Raw genomic sequence first — 15,981 nt, forward strand, 5'->3', positions numbered from 1 at the left:
AAGTGCAACATTAGAGGTTTAGCTATTAATGGTGTATGGAGTGAGGATCCCCTTGAAATTAAAGAGACGACTTTCAATCATTTTAACGATATCCATAGTGAACAACCGGTTCCTAGATTTAGCCTTGCCGATTTGAATTATCCGTCTTTGTCATCTGAGGAGGCATATGGGTTAGAGTCGTCCATAGAGGAATCTGAGATTGTTAAAGCAATTAATGATTGCTGTAGTGGAAAAGCCTCGGGTCCGGATGGTTTCAACATGAGATTCTTTATGAAGTTTTGGGATGTTATCAAAGGAGATGTGATTGATGCTATCACGTGGTTTTAGGAAAAAGGTGAGTTCTCGAAGGGTTGCAACGCCTCGTTTGTTACTTTAGTCCCTAAGAAGAATGACCCCATTACGCTTGATGATTATAGGCCTATAAGTCTAATTGGTAGTTTTTACAAAATTGTTGCCAAGATTCTCTCCAATCGGTTAAGGAAGGTAATCCCTAGACTTGTTGGCTCGGAGCAAAGTTTGTTCCTAAGGGAGAGGTATATTCTTGATGGCGTTGATATTGCTCCGTTTATACATATTTTTATTCGCAATATCGGTTAGTTTTTATTGAGTTTTTGGTTATAATTGAGAAAATGGTGAAGGAAATGATAATGTTTGAGTTAATACGTTCTTATAAAATTGTTTGAAGAGTTATATGGTTTTGGAAGTTATCTGGTCGAAAGTTCTGCTGTTTTGAAGAAGAAATCTTGAGTCGAAGTGAATTGTCAAAGCACTAAAGTTGAAGCAGAAAAATACTGTTCAAAAAGGCACTTCTCGCGACCGCGATTCCCTCTAATCTGGTCGCTTGTTTGGACTTTGCTCATGATCAAAATCTCGCATTCGCTATTTGTTAACAGAACTTCGAAAGATAGGAACAAGGAAGCCTCGTGGTCGCAATTGGTCTAATGCGGCCGCGATTTGGATAAAGGCTTGCGACCGCGATTCATCTAATGCGGTCGCGAGATTTGGCAGCAGACTCAGTTTTTTGGTTTAAGTATAAATACGCGTTTCTAACCCTTTTTAGGGTATCCAGTTTATTTTTACGAATTTTATTGTTCCAGCCACTAGGGTATGAATTTCTAAGTTTTTCATTCAGTTTTTCATTATCTTTGCAACACAACAACAATTGTGGTTAGTTTAATCTTGCTATTACTTTTATTCTTATTTATGTTATTGGATTCAATGGTTTATTTTGCTTGTTCTTTTGTTCTTTATTTTATTATGAGTAGCTAAATTAATTGTATCTACTTAGATGATTGAACTAAGGTGAAGGATTGATATCTTTATGATTTGAACAATTGGATCTTATTATTTCATGTATTGTTTGGCTAAGAACGACTGTTATTGTGATTTATCATTAGTTAAAGTTGCGGGGATTATTAACTAGTCAACAAGAGTTGAATAAGTAGTGATCTTTACTAGGTTATTGAATGTGAATAGCTTAGGCCTTTGGTTGATTGTATACGGGAGACCGGTAAAATTGATTAATTAGTAATTAAACTGTGATAGAACTTGGTAATTGTGGAATTGTTAGGGAGACTTAAGAAATTCAAGTCAAATTAATATATTGATTAATACACTGGTAACTAGATTAGAGAATTAGGATCAACGAGAGTTGGGCTAATGATTTAGTTGATAAATTGTGAGAATCGAGAGATAATCATGGTGTTACCACCAATACAATTGTTTGAAATGAACTTAACAGCAATCCTGATCCGAGGGAATTGAATCTAAGTGTATACCTTTGTCTTTATTGATTTTAATTCAATCTATTACGCGTTTAAACTCTAAACAAAATAACCTTAATTTTACTAGAATAATTACAAGTTAAAGTTTCTGATAAAACTGCTCTCTGTGGACGAACTGATCAATTTTACTTATAAATTGCTACACGATCGGGACTAGTTGCCTGTATTGTGTAATAATTATTGGGTGATATTTACTAGTTATTTTTAGAGTATAAAACACACATCAACTTTTTGGTGCCGCTGCCGGGGAGCGGTGTTCAGTTGGGAACTTAAGAGCTTTTAGTTACTCGATCCTTTTGTGAGAAGAAATTCTTACAAAAGTTACTTTTCTGTCATTTTTATATTTCAATTTTATGCCTTGGGTTTTGTTGTGGTTTGATCGCAGGTTAGGTACTAATAACTCTGGAAGCGTCTAGAGTTTACCACATACGCAGCAAAGCTAAAGAAGAACAGGAAATCGCCGAATGTTTCTTAGAGTTACCTTTTTATATTTCGGACTTTGAATATATCAAGAAGGAAGAAGATACGATGGGTGAACCAGCTAGAGGTCAGTCCATGGAAGCTTTAATGAAAGCCACGAGGGCTGGTAATGGATATTTCATTAGACAACCGGCAGTCAACACGAATTTTGAGGTCAAAGGAGAGATTCTGAATATGATAACTCATCAGTGCCAGTTCAGGGGTACAGCGAAAGTGGATGCGTTCGAACATCTTCGAAACTTTAAAAGTATCTGCAACTTGTTCAAGATTGCTCAGGTTGAAGATATCGTTATCTATTTCAGGGTTTTCCCTTGGTCATTGAAAGACGATGCAAAAGACTGGTTAGAATCATTACCTGAAGGTAAGATCGACAGTTGGACTACAATGGAGAATAAAAATCTGCAGCGTCTCTTTCCAGCTTCAAAGGCTGTGAAATTGCAAAGTGACAACAACCACTTTGTTCGGAAATCAAATGAGACACTTTATGATGCATGGACTCGGTTCCGTAAAATGTTACGTTATTATCCTCAACACGGGTTGAACAATTTTAACAAGGTCCAGATTTTCTACAAGGGTGTCAATGTGCCGACAAGGAAAGAAATTGATATTGCTGCAGGTGGTTCGTCAATGAAAAAGTCTCCGGATGAAGCTTACGAGATCATCTCTAAAACAGCTACGTATTCTTACGATTGGCTTCAAGAGATGGATGTCTCTCGCTCTTCTCACGTTGCTAGCACCAAAACTAGTGACGAACTTGCTTCAGTTAAGGCTCAAAACTTGCAACTTTTAAAAGACAGATGGAGTCAGTAACTAAAGAACTGCACGCGATAAAGGTTGGTTGTAAGTTATGTCAGGGGCCACATCTTACGAAAGATTGTGATCAAGCATCAATGGAGGAACATGCTAATTATCTGGGTTATGTGAAAAAGGGTGATTTTACACTTAGTGAATTTCCGGGTGGTAGGCAGTTTTTCAACCAAGTGGGTAACACGAGTGGTACTAATTATCAGAACGGTAATCAGGTTTATCAGGGTAATCAGAAAACATATCCATACAGGTCGCCTGGGTTTAATAACAGAAACCATCAAACACCACCGAGAAATTTTCTGAAACTTATGCAACCAGTTCAGCAGCCAGAAAATAAGATGCCTCCGTTGGAAGAATTGCTAAGGGGTTTCATTATGAAAACTAACGAGAGTATTACTGCTCTAAGACAGGATGGTGAGTCAACAAATCAGTAGGTTAGGAGTCAGCAGGCCTCGATTCAGAACTTGGAATGTGATGTGGGTCGTATTGCTCAGTCTTTATCGGAGAGACTACTGGGTACTCTCCCATCTAACACGCAGTCTAATCCGAACAACAAAGGACCGGTTAGAAATGAGCATGTGAATGCCATAACCACCCGAAGTGGTTTGGTTATTAACGAGGAGATACCGAAGTCTCCTCCTATCTTTTCTACTATTGTTTCTCCTAATGTTTTGCAGGTACCTACTAACGAGGAAGCTAAGAAGGATGAATCTAAGGTTGACGAGCCAAAAGTTCAAGAGCAAAAGAAATATGATCCACCAGAGATCATGACTAAAGCACCGCCGTTAGAAGTGTACAAAGCGCCGGTTCCGTATCCTAAAGCCTTAAAAAAGATAATCTAGCAACTCAATATCAGAGGTTCTTAGATATGATCAATCAAATTAGTGTGAACATGCAACTGGCAGAAGTGATAAAAGGAATGCCCAACTACAGGAAGTTTCTAAAAGACTCGATATCGTCGAAAGGTAAGTACCAAGAGGTATCGGCCACATTCCTCAATGAGGCGTGTTCGACCATTTTGCAGAAGCAAAACTTACCTCCTAAATTGGGAAATTCGGGTAGTTTTATCATCCCTTGTCTATTGGGTGATTCGGTAGTGTACGATGCACTAGCCGACCTAGGGGCAAGCGTTAATTTAATGCCTTGTTCATTGTATTTGAAACTTGGCCTAGGAGATTTAAAACCATTAAGGATGGGGATCCGGTTGGATAACCATTCTTTTGACACCCCTATCGGTATAGCCGAAGACTTAATAGTGAAAGTAAACAACCCTTGTCTGAATAGGGAGCTATTTGTCTTTCTGACCGATTTTGTAGTGCTTAAAATGAAAGAGGACACTAAAGTGCCAATCATTCTAGGTCGACCTTTCGTAAACACCGCAGATGCTATCATCCATGTCCAACAAAATACATTAAGTATAGGTGTGGGGGACGAAAGAGTGATTTATCTTGTAGATAAGGCCATGAAACAACCTGATCAAGCATATTTTCACGAGGTCAAGGTGAACCTACGCTTGAGTGCATAATGGGGTTAAGGACTAACAACATTTGGACATCCGACGCTTAGTCAAGGATAACCCACATCAGTATCATTTTGATTACGACAGGGTGGCCGATTTGAGAGTCCCCCAACAACCCAGCATACGGGGTTGAGTGGCCCAAAGACATGAAGGTTTTACAGTTCGAGTCATACCTGAAAGTCTTTAAGATCGTATAAAGCTTTGTTTGTACGATGTAGATATGTATGTTGTTGTTACGTATGAGTAAAACGAATATCTTTTTAGGGTTTATGAGCTATGTATTTATAGGCTCGTGAATTGGGGTTTCGATAGAATCTCTTCCCTAATTAAATGCAATCTTATCCTAACTAACTTTTGTTATTTAAGGAAAAGAAGCTGAATTGATAATACGTACATTCTTCTAGAATATACTGAACCTTATGCAAGTATACGAAACTCGCATCAGATGATATAGGCGCATAGAGTGCGGCTATACCTGTACCATATACCTTGCGTGGCAGTTTGTGTGTGGTTCAGGGCTTGGGATGCGTAGTCTGTATAGTCTTGCGGATATGCGTATCATTAAGTCCCCCGAGTTCGATGTTTTATACAATGAAAATTAGTGTATGACGTCGAACTAGTAAGAAAAATGTACACATAATGAACCACGACAATACCCTTGAACCAAATTAGCGTGCTTAATATTTCCCTTAAAAATCCCAGTTGGATTCTAAATGTAAACAGACAATGCATAAGATTATTTAAATATATATGCGTAATCGGATACTATATTAGCATTAAATGCAATGTATGCGTGCAGTCACCAAACTTTCTTTTCGGCTGCATTTCCTGCACCCGAGGGGACAACTGTCACTGTTTACTGAAAAGGTAATGATTGTAATTATGAAACCGCCTATTGATGCTAACGTGCACCAGACATCTTAACAAAGTGTTTAGCTTAAAATTGATACACGTGTACGGCTACCATTATACCATTGTTACCTTTTGACTCCCGTATTTTCCCTATAAATAGGATTTTGGCTTTTTCGTATCTCACAATCTTTTCCCTTTTAAGTCATTTAACCCTTTTCATCTTCTTTTGCTAGAACCTGTACCTGACTGTAAAAAAGGCATATTTCATACTCGTATACTTTACATTATACTATGTAACCTTAGTTACATATTTTATGTATCACTCATATGTTGTTCTGATTTTGATTTTGCAGATGAAGATGGAATATTATGCACCCATTCCCACTATCGACTCCAGTAACCATTCCAGTTCGCCAGTCAGTCACTCGGACACAATACCTTCACTATACCGAAATCCAGATGCCAGAGTCTTGGGTAACCACAAAAGGTTATATGATGAAGGTATTAATATTGACCGTCTGAAGTTTTATTCAAACTCGACTTTAAGTTTTTATACACCATTTTTATCGTATTTTGCAGGTCCAAGTGGTGTATCCCATCATTCTAAGCGCGTATGCCCGAATCCTGATGATTCATCTTTACTGATTCCGAACGTGAATGAGTTCATCAAGGTTCCCCTTTCCGGTGTTTGCAGAACAGTTCTCTTTTTTACAAACTTGTGTCCCCCAGCAGTTAGTCCAGAAATTCTCCTCACTTTCTCCTTCCGAAGAACTTTATATGGACACACAGTCGACACTTTTCAACCTTGACAAGGATCTGAATCTCTTGCAACATAAATCTGCTGCACTTGCTCAACCACCACCGCCGTCAACATTAGAAACTTCTAAAATAAGTGCCTTGCAAGAGGACATGCAAAGCTAATTGCCCAACTTGCGGTCACTGTGACCGCGCATGTACAGGCAGAAGAGCGGATATATGTCATGATATTTAAAACGCAGCAAGAGGAGGATCAGCATGTTGCTGAAAAAAGGTTTATGGAGTCTGAGATTGAGTCACTGCCTGCGAAACTGAAGGAATCAGAGAGCCATGTCGTGTTTTTAAATGAAAGCTTCAGTGACTAGATTTCATCCCAAGAATTGTGGGGTGCGAAGCATGATACTATAAAGGCGGAGTACGACATTCTCCGAAAGGGTCTTCCCACTTTAATCCAGCATGCACTTGACTGCAAAGTGGTCGAGCAGCATTTTGGCGCAGCTATGGTTTCTGTTCGCACTTATGAGCCTACCCTTTTTTGGAATGTCATTTGCCGAGAAATGTTTTTTACCCCCTGTGATTCCCCCGAGCATTGCTAAGCTGCTTACTGATGGAGCCAAAGAAAGGTGTGAAGAAGCTTGTGCCCGACTTGAGCAAATCCCGATCCCCCGTCTACAATTTCTCATCAATGATCCCACCATCTCCGCTCAGAAGATAATCAATGACAAACTCGACTGAGTTTGTTAAGTTACCCAGGACGGATATTATTTATCCATGCTTGGGTAGCTTTTTTTGCAAGTGAGGGATGGGCCTTGCACCCTTGGAGGTTTCACATCCCTATATTATATTTTTCTTTTATGTTTAAAGCAGGGTATGCGTCTGATCGATGCGTGCGAGGATGGCATATTCTCCTTAGTGTATGGAAATCATTCCAGCCAATGTCACCCCCCCCCCCCCCTTTTTTTTTACATTAGCACATATTAGGTCGAATTTTGGTACGTGTCCCGCTTTTATGCTAAGCGGTTGACTTTACATCTTTTATCTAACTGTAATTTGTTAGCTTCGACTGAATATAATTGGATATCTCTTTTGGTTAAAGTGCAATTATTGCATTTTTATGAAGTCACTATGGCGGTTATAATGATTCATTACAATATTATGCATTCAATAACTCTTATTTAGAATAAATGCCATGACTTCATGACAGGAGCGACCCCTCAATCGTTTCATGATCTTTTTATTCTTGCGCTAACAATCCAATGTTATACGCAAAAGTAAGCAAACCAATTCTTATAAATTTATACTCAAGAGTTTTATAAAAATTTTATAAGTGTGTACGCGTATACAATCCAATGTAATTTGCCCGTACTATAGACAAACCAATGTCTATACTCAAGAGTCTTCCGGCCACGCCAATGTCTGGGTTATTTAAACAAGTAAACCAAACTTGTGTTTTATAGTCTAGACTGTGCAAGTCTCCGTCTTGCGCGGTGTACGAGCGTTTGAAACAAACCAATGTTTTACTACTGTCACCATTAAAAAATAGTATTAGTAACCAAACTAAACTATGCCACTTGAGACTCAGAGTGTGTCCCTGTGCAGCTTAAAGGGCATGCAATCAACAAATATAAAAAATGCACAAGTTATTGGCTTAAATTGCATGATTCAATTTATTTCAAACATATCATTTGACCAATGGAAAATAAAAATTTATATAAAAAAACAAAAACTCTAAACAGTTATTTGGGGTGATCAATCCCTCTGTAGTTTTTTCATATGTAGCACCGTTTCAGTGTTTGCGCATGCCATGTGCATTTTATTGCTTTTCCATCTAAACTTGCTAGTCGATACGCCCCTGTATCGCTTACGCCAATAACCTTGTATGGTCCTTCTGATTTAGGTCCGAGTTTACCCCTGCTTGCTTCATTTTTTCGCCACACCAAGTCATCCAATTGGAAAGATAATGGTTGTACGCGCTTATTATAGTAGCTTGCGATTCTTTGTTTGTTGATTGCTTCTTTTATGGCCGCCATTTCCCTGCGCTCTTCAACTAAGTTTAGATTTTCACGCAGTTTTTCGCTATTGCTACTTTCATCGAAGGAAGCTATCCGCATAGTTGGCACATTTATTTCTGCTGGTATTACAGCCTCGGACCCGTACACCAAACTGAAAGGTGTTTCATTGGTCGTGCCTTTTGGAGTTGTGCGGTGTGCCCACAGTACATTCGGCAGTTCATCTATCCAACCCCTTCAGCACAATCCAAGCCTTGCTTTGATTCCTAAAACGATATCCCGATTTGTGACCTCACACTGACCATTCGCCTAGGGGTGTGCGACTGATGTGAATGTTTGCTTTATGTTCAGCTCTTGGCACCAATTGCTGAATGGATTACCTTCAAACTGTGTACCATTGTCACTTACTATTTCATTTGATATTCCAAACCGACAGACGATGTTTTTTCATACGAAATTTTGGATTTGCTTGCCCGAAATTGTTTTCAGCGGTTTGGCTTCTACCCACTTTGTAAAATAATCAATGGCCACTACCAAAAACTTTACACCTCATGGTCCTGCGAGGAATGGCCCCACTATGTCAATTGCCCATTTGTAGAATGGCCATGGAGACACAATCGGTATCATTGGATGTCGCGGAGCTTTGCTTACCGGTGCGTGCAGCTAACACGACTGACATTTGCGTATCACCTCTGCGGCATCTCTGTACATTGACGGCCAATAGTATCCAAACCGCATTATTTTGAACACAACTGTTTTGTGTCCTGAGTGCAATGCGCACATTCCCTCGCGCACTTCCCTTATGATCGACTCTGCTTGAGTTGGATTAAGACACCGTAAATGGGGTCCCAGGAAAGACTTTCTGTATAGAATTCCTTTGTCTAACAAATACATTGGAGCTTTCATCTTAATCTTTCTTGCTTCTATTGAATCTATCGGCAATGTACCTTTGTTCAGAAATTCTACTATCGGTGTCATCCAACTATGCTCTTCTTCTTCAACTGCGGCGGATACACCATCTGTCTCAATGGATTTTACTTTCACTTTCTCTACCCAAATTTCTTTCTTAAAATGGATGAATGTTAAGGCGGCTAATTTACTTAGCGCATCCGCCTTTTTATTCAATGTTCTTGAAACCTGAGTTATCTGGAACAAATCAAAGTCCACCGCGAGCTCTTGCACAAGTTTAAGATACTTTTGCATTGATTCATCATGTGCTTCGAATATCCCGTTGAATTGGTTTGCAACTAGCTATGAATCAACATATACTGACAGCTCTTTTACCTCCAAATATTTTGCTACCCGCATTCCGGATAACAATGCTTCATACTCAGCTTCATTATTTATTACAAGGAAGCTAAAGCGCAGCACGAAGGTATATTCTTCTCCTTCTGGACTTTTTAGGACTATTCCTACCCCGGAGCCTTCTGGACCACAAGCCCCATCTGTGTGCATTTCCCACAGCTGTTCGGGAGGAGGTGGTATTTCTTTTGATTCATGCTAGACTTCGATATCTCCGGCTGTTTCAGCCAGATAATCTGCTAGGACTTGCCCTTTTACCGCACATCTTGGTAAAAAGCTTATCTCATGCTCACCTAATTCAATAGCCCATTTAGCCATGCGACCAGAATTTTCTGGTTTATATAGCACCTACTCAACAAGTATCAGCGAATGTAAATTTGCTAGAATTTATCAAGCAATTTTAAGTTTTTTAACAATACGTTGATTCTTGTCATACCAGCTTTATGGGTTGATATTTTAGGACCATTATTGGATGCACTTGGAAATATCTTCTTTAGCGTCTAGCTGTATGCACGAGTGCATAAACCAGTTTTTTAATTGCAGGGTAGTTTAATTCGCTTCCTGTTAAAGCTTTACTAACAAAATATACAGGCATTTGTACCTGTCCGCATAGCATAATCACATAATTTTAAATGTCTACTGATTAAAAATTAGCTATTTTTAAGTTTATAGTGCGTACATGTCCCCTGTCCGCTATCAATACTGAACTTATCGCTTCTTTCGATGCTGCTAAGTAAAGTATCAGCGTTTCTCCCGCAATCGGCGCAGTCATTGTCAGCAATTATTTTAACAACATTTTCATTTCTTGAAACGCTACTTCTACTTCCTCTATCCATTTAAAATCCGTCTTCTTTAAGCAATTCTTTAATGTCCCGAAAAAGGGGAGCGATCGCTCTGCAGATTTTGATAAGAACCTTGTTAATGCCGCTAATCTACCCGTTAAACTTTGCACCTCTTTTTTATTTCTGGGCGACGGCATATTTTTGATTGCCTCTATTTTCTTTGGGTTTGCGCGTATCCCGCGCTCAGTTATTATATGGCCAAGAAACTTTCCTTCCTCTTCTCCAAAACTGCACTTCGACGGATTGAGTTTCATATTTATCTTTCTCAACGATGCAAACGTTTCTAATATATCTTCAAACAAACCTTGTTCTGTTGTGCTTTTTATCACCAAATCATCAACATATGCTTCTAAATTTATGCCAATCTGACCTTTGAAAGCCTCATCTATTACGCGTTGATATGTTTCCATGGCATTCTTTAAACCAAATGGCATCTTTATGTAGCAGTATATTCCTTGGCTTGTGTGAAAGGCAGTTTTATCCTCATCTTCTGCTGCCATCTGTATCTGATGATATCCTTTGTACGCATCCAGAAAACATTTATATCGAAAGCCTGCTAGTGACTCAAATTTCCAGTCTATCTCTGGTAGAGGATAATTGTCTTTGGGACAGGCTTTGTTAATGTTCGTAAAGTCAACACATATGCGCCAAGACCCATCACGCTTTTTTACCAGTATCAGGTTTGCTACCCGTGTTTGGTACCTTACTTCTCGTAATATGTTTGCTTTGACCAATGTGTCAACTTCCGCCTTCAACCATTCACTTCTTTTGGGTGCCATACCGCGTTTCTTTTGTCGCACTGGTGTCAGACTTGCATTTACATTAAGTTTATGCTCAGCAATTTCTCTTGGTACGCCAGTCATATCTGCTTCTTTCCATACAAAGACATCCGTATTAGAAGCTAATATGTTACGAAGCTTAAACTTTGTTTCCTCAGACAATCCTCTGCCGATTTTAATTTTTTGTTCTGGATATCGCGGATTTACGATAATCATGCAGCTTTGAAGCTGTTCTGCCTCACTTGGCTGTTTTTCTGCTTGTTCCACAGCTGTAACACTTGCATCTTGTTTTTCTGACCTTATCGTTGCAATTCCTAATGGTGTTTGGAATTTGATAAGGCCATGCACTGTGGAAGGGATAGCTGCTAACTTTTGCAGGGTTGTGCGTCCTAAGAGCGCATTATATTTCGAGTAAGACCTTACTACATCAAATTCTACTGTTGTACTCCTTACCAATTTCTTATTATCATCATCTACCAGCTCTAGCTCTAATTCGATGATCCCAATTGGCCATGCGGACTCTCCAGAAAATCCTGATAATGCGATACTAGGAGCTACTAGCTTGGCTCGCACCGCTCCTGGAAACAAGCGGAAACAATGTTCGTACATTATATCTACACCACAGTCGGTGTCTGTATGCAGTCGCTTTATGATGTATCTGAAGCTTTTAACGCGTCCTTTAATTGTGATGGGTGCATCCGAGGGTTCCTGTGCTATGGCCGGGAATATGATGAGAGTGTTTACCCACTCTTCAGATACTTCTAACTTCTGTCTCTGATTTGCTCGTCCGCTGGCTACCATATTAATGGTAATATCCGTTTCCCTTCCATCATTCTTCTTTTGCCACGGGTATTCTTTTTCTCCTTTCGGCTTCTCACTTGATGTTTTTACACTTTTCTTCAAGTGTTGTAATCTTCCTCTTTTAAGTTCAACAACCACCTTTATGATTAGATGCCGACATTCATTGGTTTCATGACTATAATGGTCACGAAAATCGCAGAATTTGCTTGTCTCTGTTCCCAAATTTTGACAAAGGTACTGAGGGGATGAAGCTTTTGCATACACCCTCTGTAGCTAAAATTTCCTTTGGTGTTTTTGTGAGGTCTTTTATTAATGCAGCATTATCGGTGTGGTTGATTTTGAACCTCTAACTTCCTCCCCCTTTGTTGTTATTAAACTTGCGATATTTATCACTATTGTAATTACCATTCCTGGTGGCCCACTACTACCATAGCGCTTGCCAGACTGTGATCCTCTTCCCTGCATTCGATATTAATCATCATCGATATCCATGTTTGAAGAGGTATTTCTACAATTTTACTTTATATCTTCTTGTGCTCGCATATAATCATGCATTTCTTTTATAGCTTCTGCGAAAGTTTCTGGCACTCTTTTGTGTAACCGCTGCCATAAAGATAGGTGTCTGTCCGTATCTATACAATGTATAAAGCCGAACACCTTCTGGCTTTCTGGAAAGTCTTGTATTTTGGCCACCTCCTTGGTGTACCTGTCTATTACCTTTCCCAAGCTTTCTTTCGGTTTCTGCTTAATGTCGTGGCATTCGACATGTGTTCTTTTGCGGGCGCGTAAGTTATGAAAGTTTAACAAAAATCTTGAGCGCAAATCCGCGAAACGTGTAATGCTTTGGGCTGGTAAGTTATTGAACCATTCCCTTGCTACCCCTTGTAGTACTATTGGTAGCATATGACATGCTACTGCGTCGCCCCAGCTATGTGTTTTTGCGGTTCCTTCAAATTTTTGCAAAAAATCATCTGGATCTGACAATCCGTCGTAACTTCCCAACGTTAAGGGCACCACTGGTGCTACTATAAAAGGATGATTTGCAATATGCGGTACGAACTTTTTAGTTGTAGGAGCAAGTTCAAGACTTTGCTTGGCTTTTTGTCCTTCCATTACCGCGAACCAGTTGTTTATGAACTCTTAAACTCTTGCCGATTCATTAAAAGCCGGTGCCAAATGCGGCGGTGCCACCTGCTGCAGCTGAGATATAAAACTATTTGGTTAGGTCTAGACGTATTGCGGCCCGCTATATTGGTTGCTTGCAATATTAGGGATAGGTTGCGAAGACGCATACATCGTTGACCCTTGTTGCGGTGTCAGCATGATATATGAACCATCTTGATTTCTCAGGCCCATCTGCCTGATTCTTTCCTGAGCGCTTTCGGTGGTAACCCTTTCAATAGGAGTTTCAGGTTCAACCGAAGTAATGATGTGCATGGTGCCCACATAGGTAGTTTTAACTTTAAAACCTGGTGGAATGGTCTCGCTTAGAGAACTGAAGTTCAGGTTCTTTGGAGGAAAATCCTTGAACAGTTTGAAGCTAGTTCCCGTTTCCAGTAAGCTTCCATCGGAAGAGTGCAACCAACTCTTAGATGATTCTTTCAGGACCGTTTCTGATGTAACTGGTCCTATCTCAACATTCAATGTTGATGGAGGCTTTGATGTGCCTTTGACTGGTGCAGGTGGCTTTGATGGTGTATTCGTGACAGTCGCTGTAGGTGTTTGAAACCCTGGACTTACTGGAGAATCCGATCGCCCCTAATTTTTGGAATTACTGGACTTACTGGAGAATCCGATCGCCCCTGATTTTTGGAACTCTTACTTCCTCCACCCATTCTTGCTGACAGTCTTGAAAACCTGAAAGTGACCGATTAATTAAACAAAAAAGTTTTATGGAAAGAAGATACGTATAATAAATCATACACAACATAAATTCCAATCTTATTTGTTTCGTATAACCGGTCCCACAAATGGCGCCAAATGATCAAGCATAATTTCACGAGATCAAGGTGAACCTACGCTTGAGTGCATAATGGGGTTTAAGGACAAACAACATTCGGACCTCCGACGCTTAGTCGTGGATAACCCACATCGGTATCGTTTTAATTCCGACAGGGTGGCCGATTTGAGATTCCACCAACAACCCAACATACGGGGTTGAGTGGCCCAAAGACATGAAGGTTTTACAGTTTGAGTCATACCTAAAAGTCTTTAAGATCGTATAAAGCTTTGTTCGTACGATGTAGATATGTATGATGTTGTTACGTATTAGTAAAACGAATATTTTTTTAGGGTTTATGAGCTATGTATTTATAGGCTCATGAATTAGGGTTTCCATAGAATCTCTTCCCTAATTAAATGTAATCTTATCCTAACTAACTTTCGTTATTTAAAAAAAAAAAACTGAATTGATTATACCGTACATTCTTCTAGAATATACTGAACCCTTACGCAAGTATACGAAACTCGCATCAGATGGTATAGGCACATAGAGTGCGGCTATACCCGTACCATATACCTTACATGGCAGTTTTTGTGTGGTTCAGGGCTTGGGATGCGTAGTCCGCATAGTCTTGCTGATATGTGTATCATTACAACCCAAGTCCACTGATGATGACACTTGTTTTCAACTTGATGTAATAGATTCGTGTGTTGAGCATGATTTGCAGGAACTATTGGAGGTTGATACCACAGGTTTTCTTTCCATGGATGAAAGCGATGATTTTGATTTAGGTGCTGAATTTGAAAACTTTATGAAAGTGGATACGGATGATGAATTAAAACTTCTTTGGAAGAACCACCCATGCTTGAACTTAAGAAGCTTCCGGAACATTTGGAGTATGCCTATATTCATGGGACTTTAGAATTACCGGTGATTATATCTTCTACTCTTTCTAGTGATCAAAAGGGAGAGTTAATTAATTTGTTAAAGGCTCACAAAAACGACCGACATACCTGGAATAAACCAATCCTTTTGCACTCATAAAATCCTCCTAGAGGATGAGTATAAACCTATTGTCCAAAGGCAAAGGAGGCTAAACCCGAATATGAAAGACGTTGTGAAGAAGGAGGTAGTCAAGTTACTTGACGCCGGGTTGATTTACCCAATCTCCCACAGCCCATGGGTGAGCCTTGTCCAAGTTGTGCCAAAAAAAGGGGGTACAACTGTTGTGCTTAACGAAAAGAAAGAACTTGTTCCTACGCGTACGGTTACGGGGTGGAGAGTTTGTATAGACTATCGTCGTTTAAACGACACCACTAGGAAGGATCACTTTCTGCTACCATTTATCGACCAAACGCTTGAACGATTAGCGGGTAAGGAATTCTACTGCTTCCTAGACGGATTCTCCGGGTATTTCCAAATCCCCATTGACCCCCTAGACTAGGACAAGACAATATTCACTTGCCCGTTTGGTACTTTTGCTTATCGTCGCATGCCATTCGGTCTATGCAATACACCTGGAACTTTTCAAAGATGCATGATGGCAATCTTCAATGACATGATCGAGGAGTGTATGGAAGTCTTTATGGACGACTTCTCCATCTTTGGAGACTCCTTTGACTCATGTCTTTCCAATCTTGAACGTATGTTAATTCGTTGCGAAAAAGCAAATATTGTTTTGAATTGGGAAAAATGTTACTTCATGGTAAAAGAAGGCATCGTTCTAGGCCATAAAATATCTCGTGCGAGTATTGAGGTAGATTAAGCCAAACTGGAGGTTATATCTAAACTACCCGAACCTTCGAATGTTAAGGCCATTCACAGTTTCCTTGCTCATGCGGGCTTCTATAGGCGATTCATAAAAGATTTTTCAAAAATCGCCCGCCCTATGACTAGACTTCTTGAGAAGGATGTTCCTTTCGAGTTCAATGATGATTGTAAGAAGGCCTTCTCTATTCTGAAAACCAAGCTCACACAAGCTCCTATAATGTATCACCTGATTTCAGTTTACCTTTCGAGCTAATGTGTGACACTAGCGATTATGCATTGGGAGCCGTCTTAGGGCAACGCCTTGATAATCATTTCTGTCCAATTTACTATGCGAGTAG

The sequence above is a fragment of the Rutidosis leptorrhynchoides genome, chromosome 1 (assembly GCF_046630445.1).
Source record: "Rutidosis leptorrhynchoides isolate AG116_Rl617_1_P2 chromosome 1, CSIRO_AGI_Rlap_v1, whole genome shotgun sequence".
Taxonomy (NCBI): domain Eukaryota; kingdom Viridiplantae; phylum Streptophyta; class Magnoliopsida; order Asterales; family Asteraceae; genus Rutidosis; species Rutidosis leptorrhynchoides.